We start from the raw sequence: 10,276 nt of genomic DNA, 5'->3' as shown, positions 1-10,276 counted from the left end.
TAGTGTTTCCGGATTTAGTTAAGTCAATGTGAACTTAGTAAATTCACAAAGGGTTTGCAGATTTATTATATCCTTTCTGTGTGTTGACTTTTCAGCGGATCTCTTAAGTTTGGAATTGCATTCCAAACTTAATTAGTCAATCCAGATTTAACTGGAATTCTGGATTTAGTGTATTTTGCCTATATATGTGTGTATTAGGCTTGTCTTAGAAGACTTTTGGGCAGTTTAGAAATTATTAAGTGTGTGTTTCATGTGTGTATCTGGAAACCACTTTTAACATCTATAAACTGAAATTTATTTACATTTTGTTTTTCTTATACCATTATTATTTTTCCTACACACAAGATGTATTTACATCTTGTGAGATCGTGATTCGAGCTGTTTGAAGATCGTAAGAAGACTTAAGGGACCTTACACTCATCAGGTTCCATATATGTAGCTAGAACATTAGATGATGTTGACGCATCAATGTCACAAACAAAAGGATCAATATCAGAAGATCTAACTTTGCTACATAGTGCGACTTGGATGAAATCGAAGACAACATGCCTCGAAACATATAGCTTCTTACTTACAGAATCGGAACAATGATATCTTCTTTGTCTGATGCCATAACCTTTCGAACCACTGGTTTAACCAAAAATACACATAAGGCTAACTTATTTGACAAATTGTCTCGTTCAACATGAAGATGAAGGACAAAGCATGTATATCCCTTAATTCGTCATAATCTAGGAGTTCGCCATTTAATTTTTCAAAAGGAAACATCCCAGAGTTATGAGAATTAGGGATTTGATTTAACCCATTTTGAGCAGTTATGACTGTTTGTCCCCAAAAAACACTCAGAACATCAGTGGATAGAAGAAACAAGCGAGTAATCTCCAAAAGGTGATGATGTTTCCTTACATCCACACCATTTTGCTAGGGGTGTTGGTACAAGACGCCTGGTGTATTATACCATCTGAAGCAAGTAAATGAAGAAAATCATTGGAGGTATATTCACTCCCCAAGTCACACCAAAAGCACTTTATCACAACCGAATACGTCTTAACATAGGCTCTAAAGTTTTATAAGTACCAAAGAACTCATGTCTACGTTTCATAAAATACACCCAGGTATAACAAGAATACTCATCTATAAAAAGATACATAATAAATTGACCCACCCTTATTAGATACTAGAGACGGACCCCACACATCAGAATGCAACAACAAAATGAAATATACTTTTTTCAAAAGGCAAAGCAGAAATTTAGCAAGTTCGCAACCACTACAATCAGAAATATCACAAGTGTTGAATTGACGCAAAGCACATGTAGAAACCAAAAACTATAAACAACACATCGACACATGTGCCAAACGAGCTTGGAAAACATAAAAATCAAGAGATGAATGACTCAAACAAAATGAAGACAAGCCAACAATAGAAGTAGGAACATCCATTTATTTTAGTTCAGCTAGATATAAAGTTCACCTGCCTTACGACTAATCATCCTCATAGAATGTGGATCCATAACATAATAGACGGAATCAGAAAAGAACACCTAATGACCAGATTTGCACAACTGACTAACTGAAGCAAGGTTCAAAGCAAGGTTGGGAATATAATAAATATTAATGAAAGAAGTATGATGAGTAACAACAGATCCAACACCCTCTATTGGCATTAATGTAGCACTAGCAGATATAACAGACGCAAGTGAGCCATAAGTCAAAGATACAAATGATGACAAGTGTGGTGACATATGATGAATGGAAAGTAGCCATTAATTGCTCAAAAACTAAAAGTCTTGTTAAGAAACAACTGGAAACGAAATGAGAATAGCAACACATGTCTTCCAGCTACTTTATCACCTACCCGCCTGCCCAACAGATTTCTTGAGTGTTCGCGAAAGGGAATGAATAGAAAAAATAGCATGTCGAAAATATGTGAGCAACTAAACAAGAAACTCAAACCAAATCAATTCTAGAGAAAGAAACCAAAAATCGAGCGAATACCCAATCAGATCCAAATACGAAATAAGTAGCAGATGCAAATATAAACCCTAATTACGAAAGTAACGACAACAAATACGAACCAACCAACGAACAAGAGCAAATACAAATAAAAAAAAACAATTACAAACAAATGAGAGCAAATAACATACCAATCCAAATCACTTGCTCGTGCTTGTGTTAAAACAATTATAGCTTGTAACTTATATCTCCTTCTTTGGTTCTGTCAACCAAACATACAAAGAAAAGTATGATCCATTGAGGGACCAATTTAATAGAATAATGATTCAATGCATCAATGTAATTTGATGAAAAAAACTTCAACCAAATTAATTAACATATCTGTGGCACCAGAAGTCTTCCACCAACATAATTCATAAACCAAAACTTCAACCGCCCATGGCTTTATAGCCTAGTGGCATCTTGGAGGTGGGCTAAGACTTTGGGACCAATAGGTCTTGGGTTCGATTCCCACAAAAGGGGTTTTCCCATATTTATTGGTCCGTTAGTGATCCAAATTTGCTGTTCAAAAAAAAAAACTTCAACCAAATTAATTCGTGGCACCAAAAGTTGTAGGATCGTTGTACGACCTGACTGAGTCGATCAGAAGAGTTGTTTATCCGAGTCAAAGGAGGAATCAGTGAAATGGATGCTCGATACAATATAAATGTCTCTATTATTGATTCTGGTAATGTTTACAGCACCTGGAGACAATTCAGCAGCACTTCGTTACGATTACAAGACTATGCCCATTGTTCCGCTCCAAATGAATGGAACCCCTATATATATAGTTGCTGATTTCGCTTGAAGTCGACAAGCACACTTTCAAGCGAAATCAATTACTTTTGATTTCGCTTGAAATGTACTTGGACATTTCAAGCGGAATCACCATCATTTCCACCTAAATCAGTTTCTCGTACCTCGAGCACTGGTTATCCTAACCTATCTGATTACATGACTCGATACAAGACGAAGTCAATAGACATAATGCACTAATAGACTCCCCCTTGGATATTGACGAAGTCTTCAGTGTTGAATCTCTATCATGACACAACTTCAGTCTTGATCAGTCTTCATGCTCTTTCCAAATTGTCTATCATTGTAAGCATCTATTAATCTCTTTCTTTTCTTCACAGGATCTTATCCTGGCTCTATCTTTATCAACTTCTTCAGACTCCCCCTTTCATCAAGCTTCCGCGCTTTAGGGATCGACACCTCGCTTTCCGATTACAAGCTCCCCCTTGCTTTGAGCTCGTCTTCAGACTCCCCCTTAGACTATGCTTTCAGGATCGTAGTCTGGACTCTTACCTGCAATCACTCATACAACTATAAGTATCAACATTTTAAATTTCCAGATAGCGTAATCTGGCTCTTTCAAACTTTCTATATCACTCCCCTATCAACAATCTTTACAGATTTGGCAGTGAAAAACATCCAAAATCCTTATAGACAATGATGCGTGTCGGTGTGTATATAATTTAGATATATATTTTAGCCCCTTTTTACACTTTTAACCAAGTTTTAAATTTATAAAACACGATATTTACTAACACTAAACACACATATGGGCAAGTGCACCCATCGTGGACGTAGTATAGTGTTGGTAAGATACCGAGGTCGTCCAAGGACACAAGAGCTTTTAATACCGGTTTATCCTCAACGTCTAACCAAATCAAAAAGTGAGAAAAATGTTTTAAACTAAGAAAAATAAAAACTAACTAAATGCTGAAAAATAAAATAAAAACAGATAGACAAGATGAATCACTTGGATCCGACACGTGTATTAGTATAACCTTTGATTATTTTCGCACTTTTGCACTTGTTTAAGAGATTATCTTAGTTATTGTAGTAGGCCCCTCTTTTGAAGGCGACGTTACCCTCAACCCAGTAGTTTGAGTCAGCAAGGATACAATCCTAAAGGGTCGGATTATTGAAAGATAATGAATTAAGTTATTAATGCAAATTGTGGTAGGCCCCGCTTTTGGCGGTGACGTTACCCTCGGCTAAGTAGTCTGAGTCAGCAGGGATACAGTCCTAAATAGCCGGGTTATAGTATTAATAGTAGTTAACTTATGAGGGGGTCAAAGAGTTTGGATCCCCGCCATCCAATACCTATGGGCATTGAAGGAGATCCTACTAAAATTGACCCAGGTCCCAAGCAGGACCTCTAAACGCTGAACAAGGGCAAGACCCTTACCAAACCGTTCCCTTAACCCCCGACCAGGTAGCCAACATACCTCCATATAGACCGTGGAGATATGAATGGTGAAAATCTTTTATTTTATATAGACAGTAAAATAATGCCAAGACACCACGGACAAACGATAAGGAAAGATCACCTTCAACATAAGTAACTAGTTATTAAAGTCATTAATACAAAACCAAATAAAAAGTGCAAAAAATTAAAAATAAAAAGTATTATACTAAACACTTGTCTTCACCAAGTGATGTAAGAGACTTAGGCAAACATGGCCTTGATTGTCAAGAACTCTTACGATCAATCTTGGATCCCGAGACGACTCACACACTCTACGATGGACAATGGATGATGGTGGTGGATGATGGTGTTATGGTGGTGGTGGGTGGTGGATGAAGTGTGAGAGAGGTGGTGTGCCAAGGGATGAGAGAGAATGAAGCCAAGCTCTTCTATTTATAGGCTGAACAGAAGGCTGGACACGGCCCCGTGCCCGTCTGACATTCTCTCTCTTCATTAATTGTAATTGCGAATTACAATTAATGCGCCTGCTGTACTTTCACCATGCCCCCGTGCCCGCTGGACACGGCCCCGTGGTGGGCAATGGAAGCTTCTACTGGTTTGTCTTTTCTGCTGCTTCCTGGGCACGCCCCCGTGTTCGCTGGACACGGGGCGTGTTCAGACTCTGTTTCTTCTCCTTTGCCTTGGGAGGTGCCGTTGAGGGTCCGGGCAGTCTACTTTTGTTCCTTTTCTTGTATTTATGCTAGAATTAGTTGTCTTTTTGCTTCTTTTGTGATTTTGAGCTCATTTAATCCTGAAAATGCAAAAGGAAGACAAAAACACTATTTTTCCAACATTAGTACTTAAAAAGGGTTAGTTTTATGCCTTAATTGATGTGATTTATATGTTGCATTTTACACACATCAAATACCCCCACACTTGAACTTTTTCTTGTCCTCAAGCAAAACTCTTTAAATGTGGCTTACACTCCCAAATGGAATAGGTAGAAGAGAAGTTTTTAGCTTGTCCTAGAGTGTCGGGAATCCAAGGTCGTTATAAGTTTTATTTTTATTTATTTACAATCCTATTCGTTATGATTTATTTTGAACGTTTCATAAGATAAATTACTTATTTGGGCATAGCATGCCTTATTAAAATTCCATTTATATACAAGTTCACATACCTCACGGGAGATCACTCAACACTCGGCCGAAGGTGTATATTTTTAGTGAATCACTCGAGAGCGGCATGGAACTTACGCCTTCCATAGGCTTGCCAAGCAATCAATCCTCCTCCTTTTTAACTTTTTACCTTCGTAAATATCAAGAGGACTTTTTGGGGTAAAGGGTTAGGCTTGGGTTAAAGGTGGGTGGTTGGTTAGTGGTTAGTAAAAAGGGCGAAAATCGTAAAAGCGTCGGTTTTCGTAAAATGCCTTGTCTTTAGCGACTTTTTATTTTGAAGTATTTCTCCAAACAAGCTTTTATATAGCTTTTGTTTGTTTTTGACTTCATCATATTTTTTTTTTCACATAAAGAGGCGAGTTTACGAAAAACCGAGCTTGTTACTAAAATAAAGGGTGAAAAATAAAAAGGTTTTTGGTGGGTAAAAAGGGTTTTTGGGGTAATGAAATGAAAGGTTTAGGCTCAAAGGGGCTATCTAGGGGGATTTTGGGTAGGTGATAAAAAAATTGAAAAATAATGGTTTTGAAAGAAAAATGGTTAGTCCTAATGCCTCCATCATTTACTTACTTGGGTTTAAGTTGGTAAGGACCGGGAATGTATCGTCGTGGCAAGTTCTAGATTTGTAAGAACCAAGCGGCTATTCACACAAGAAACGAAAAATGAGCATTTAATCTAAATATGTATATTTTTATGCTCAATAAAGGCTCAAAACTCACTTTTGTGGGAATGGGTTTTTAATGTGATCAAGTATATATAATCGAATTTTTAACTAGACTTGTTATGCCGTTTCATAATTTTCTTATGTTGGTTCTTTGTTATCACGACGCTATCGTTTGTAAACTTGTAAAAATATAACCTTTTTAGAACTTGTTATTCCCAACTTAAACTAAGACAATTAATTAAATAAAAAAAATGAAAAAGTTTTTTGAAAAAAATTTGGGGTGTTTAGCGGTTCCAATAGAGTTTTGTGTAAGGCTTGTGTTTAGGATTTGCAAAATTTCAAGGTTTTAGCATCCCCCCCACACTTAAATTACACATTGTCCTCAATGTGTCCAAAAATAATGTTTTTGGTTGATTAGAATGTGTAAAAGTGGGTTAAAAAGCAAAGATTTATGTTACTGGCATCCTGGACACGGCCCCGTGTTGACCGGGCACGGCCCCGTGGTCAAGTGCCAGTAACAAAAATTAGAGAATTGAAACAGAAGCCTGGACACGGGGGCGTGTCCGCTGAACACGGCCCGTGTCCAGTTACCTGAACTGGGTGATTTTCTGCATGGGGCTCAGCACGGGGCCGTGTTGGTTGGGCACGGCCCGTGTTGAGCCTTCTGTGATGGAGATTTTTGTCGGGTTGCTCTGTTCTTCGTGCATGGTTCCATTTTTCTCGTTCCCTTTTTCATCCATTACCACCATGAGTGTGTTTTATTTGTTAAAACAACCATCAATCTTAAAAACCATCATAGCATTGCGAACATAGAGAGACATTACATAAAGTTAAAGATAAAAGTACATAGATATTAAACTATGGAGTTCTAGCCCTATGTTTTATTTTAATTTAGCAAAATTTCCAAGAAGCTACTGATCTTGGTTAGATAAGGCATTTTAGAACTCCTTCTTCCGGGTGTGGTTCTCCTCACATGTCGGCGAGCCATTCCTCTACCTCCCTTGGAAGGAGAAAAGAGGGCTCATTTGCATTAGTTTGAGGAGTGGCAACTTCCGCTGGAACCTCTTGCGGGTTTTCCATGGGAGGTTCTGCGGGAAAGTCTTCCCACCCGGTAGGGTTGTGAACCCCGAGTGCTAGGTTCCAGTCTTGTTGTGGAAGGACTGGTTCCATAGGAGGTGCTACCAGAATGTTTAACCTTTGGTGCAAAAGGTTAATCTCTTGGAAGCTGCTTTCAAGTCCCATTGTAAGATCGTTAATACGGTCAATGAGGACCTCCTCTACTGACGTCATTTCGTCGAGAGCTTCCCTTAGTGCTATCACATAGTGCACAAGTGTAGCTTCAACGGAGGGCCTTCTTCCCCTTCGGCTGTTTGAGGAATGAACGGATGATGTTTCGCTGTTCTCACTCGCCATTCTACGAAAAATAAACAAAAGCAGTTTATATGACGAAACAGTTTCTGGACACGGCCCCGTGCTCACTGAGCACGGCCCCGTGTTCATCTTTCTGCAGAGTTTTTGGAGCAAGGAATCTTGGGTTTTTAAGTTATTTCCTGAATTTATATAGACTTTTTGGCAGTAAATAACTTTAAACAATGTTACACAACATGTTTTTACCAAGATTCCATGATCAAAACTCATTGTTTCCTACCACAAAGGTTGAAAAATTCAAACTTTTCATGGTAGTTTTTTGAAGAAAGATGAAAAAGAAGGAAATGTCTAGAAGAGGAAAGGACAAGATGGGTTGTTGGAAACTTCTTTTAGACTTACCTAGGATTGTTTGAGAGAAGATTCCTTCAAATCTCTGTCCCAAGTTGGTCCAAATGTGCAGGATTTTTGGCTGCATTTATAGAAAACGACAGCCTTCTGGACACGGCCCCGTGTCCGCTGGACACGGCCCCGTGTGCAGATGAAATTCTGACACAGTTTGTCCGTATTCTGACGTTCTGATCAGAAGGGAATCTTTTGGTGGACACGGGGGCGTGTTGGCCGGGCACGGCCCCGTGTCAGAAAGCTGTTTTATGAAGTTTAGTCTCTACTAAGGAGTTAATTTATATCGGGTGGCTCTTGACTTGTTGGAACAACCCCAAAGTGCCTAAGATACCTTAATTGTCCTATACTAAGGCGAGAACGCAAGAGGTTATCGGTGAGGGTAATTCCTATTTTCATTCTAGGTGGACAAGTCCAACCCTTTTCCGGGCTCTCGTTAAAGAAGGTGTATGCCGAATCGCTCAGGTCTATGTATGCACCGAACGAAGTCGATGGGGAGTCCTTCACGGCACAATCGGCACAGGGACGACTATCGTCCACGACTTTTCTAGGTATGAAGGTATTTTCGGGAGCAACGAGGTTGTCGGAATGCGGTCCCAACATTTCCTCATGGTCATCATCTTGGGATGGATCTATAAAATCCTTCCTAAGTTCTTTTGACCAATTGAGAAGTAGTTCTTCTAGTTGAAATAGCTCGTCAAGGAGCATTTCTCCTAGAATATCTGGCTGGGCACATTCGAGGGAGAAATAGTGCTTATTTTTACTTTCGCCCCTCTTAAGGTTACAAGGAATCGGTGGGTCTATATAGTGGGGCCTATAGTTGAGAAAATAACATTTTAATTCCTCATGTTCGCCTCCACATAATCGACACCACAAACCATAAGAGTGCCGAAACTAAAAAGAATTACTATCACTCATGTTTGTGTCAGAAATTACCAACCGCCGGGATCTAACGGTTCTGTTTTCAGCAACTGAAACTTGGGCACGGGGGCGTGTTGAGTGGACACGGCCCCGTGTTCAGCCTACTGTCTGACCTAAAACAGGATTGCCAGTTCCAATGATTGAGCACGGGGCGTGTTCAGCGGGCACGGCCCCGTGTTGAGCTCTGCAGAAGCTGAAAATCTAAGAAAAAATCCTATAAAATTAAAGAAAAATAAAAATATGATTAGGCCGTTGATTCCTAACTTTCTTAAAATCCTTGTGTCCCCGGCAGCGGCGCCAAAAACTTGATGCGTGTCGGTGTGTATATAATTTAGATATATATTTTAGCCCCTTTTTACACTTTTAACCAAGTTTTAAATTTATAAAACACGATATTTACTAACACTAAACACACATATGGGCAAGTGCACCCATCGTGGACGTAGTATAGTGTTGGTAAGATACCGAGGTCGTCCAAGGACACAAGAGCTTTTAATACCGGTTTATCCTCAACGTCTAACCAAATCAAAAAGTGAGAAAAATGTTTTAAACTAAGAAAAATAAAAACTAACTAAATGCTGAAAAATAAAATAAAAACAGATAGACAAGATGAATCACTTGGATCCGACACGTGTATTAGTATAACCTTTGATTATTTTCGCACTTTTGCACTTGTTTAAGAGATTATCTTAGTTATTGTAGTAGGCCCCTCTTTTGAAGGCGACGTTACCCTCAACCCAGTAGTTTGAGTCAGCAAGGATACAATCCTAAAGGGTCGGATTATTGAAAGATAATGAATTAAGTTATTAATGCAAATTGTGGTAGGCCCCGCTTTTGGCGGTGACGTTACCCTCGGCTAAGTAGTCTAAGTCAGCAGGGATACAGTCCTAAATAGCCGGGTTATAGTATTAATAGTAGTTAACTTATGAGGGGGTCAAAGAGTTTGGATCCCCGCCATCCAATATCTATGGGCATTGAAGGAGATCCTACTAAAATTGACCCAGGTCCCAAGCAGGACCTCTAAACGCTGAACAAGGAAGACCCTTACCAAACCGTTCCCTTAACCCCCGACCAGGTAGCCAACATACCTCCATATAGACCGTGGAGATATGAATGGTGAAAATCTTTTATTTTATATAGACAGTAAAATAATGCCAAGACACCACGGACAAACGATAAGGAAAGATCACCTTCAACATAAGTAACTAGTTATTATAGTCATTAATACAAAACCAAATAAAAAGTGCAAAAGATTAAAAATAAAAAGTATTATACTAAACACTTGTCTTCACCAAGTGATGTAAGAGACTTAGGCAAACATGGCCTTGATTGTCAAGAACTCTTACGATCAATCTTGGATCCCGAGACGACTCACACACTCTACGATGGACAATGGATGATGGTGGTGGATGATGGTGTTATGGTGGTGGTGGGTGGTGGATGAAGTGTGAGAGCGGTGGTGTGCCAAGGGATGAGAGAGAATGAAGCCAAGCTCTTCTATTTATAGGCTGAACAGAAGGCTGGACACGGCCCCGTGTCCGCTGGACACGGCCCCGTG

Source organism: Helianthus annuus, chromosome 10 (genome assembly GCF_002127325.2).
Source record: "Helianthus annuus cultivar XRQ/B chromosome 10, HanXRQr2.0-SUNRISE, whole genome shotgun sequence".
In the NCBI taxonomy this organism is placed as follows: Eukaryota; Viridiplantae; Streptophyta; class Magnoliopsida; order Asterales; family Asteraceae; genus Helianthus; species Helianthus annuus.
The sequence above is the reverse complement of the archived record's forward strand: the minus strand, read 5'-3'. Positions refer to the sequence as shown.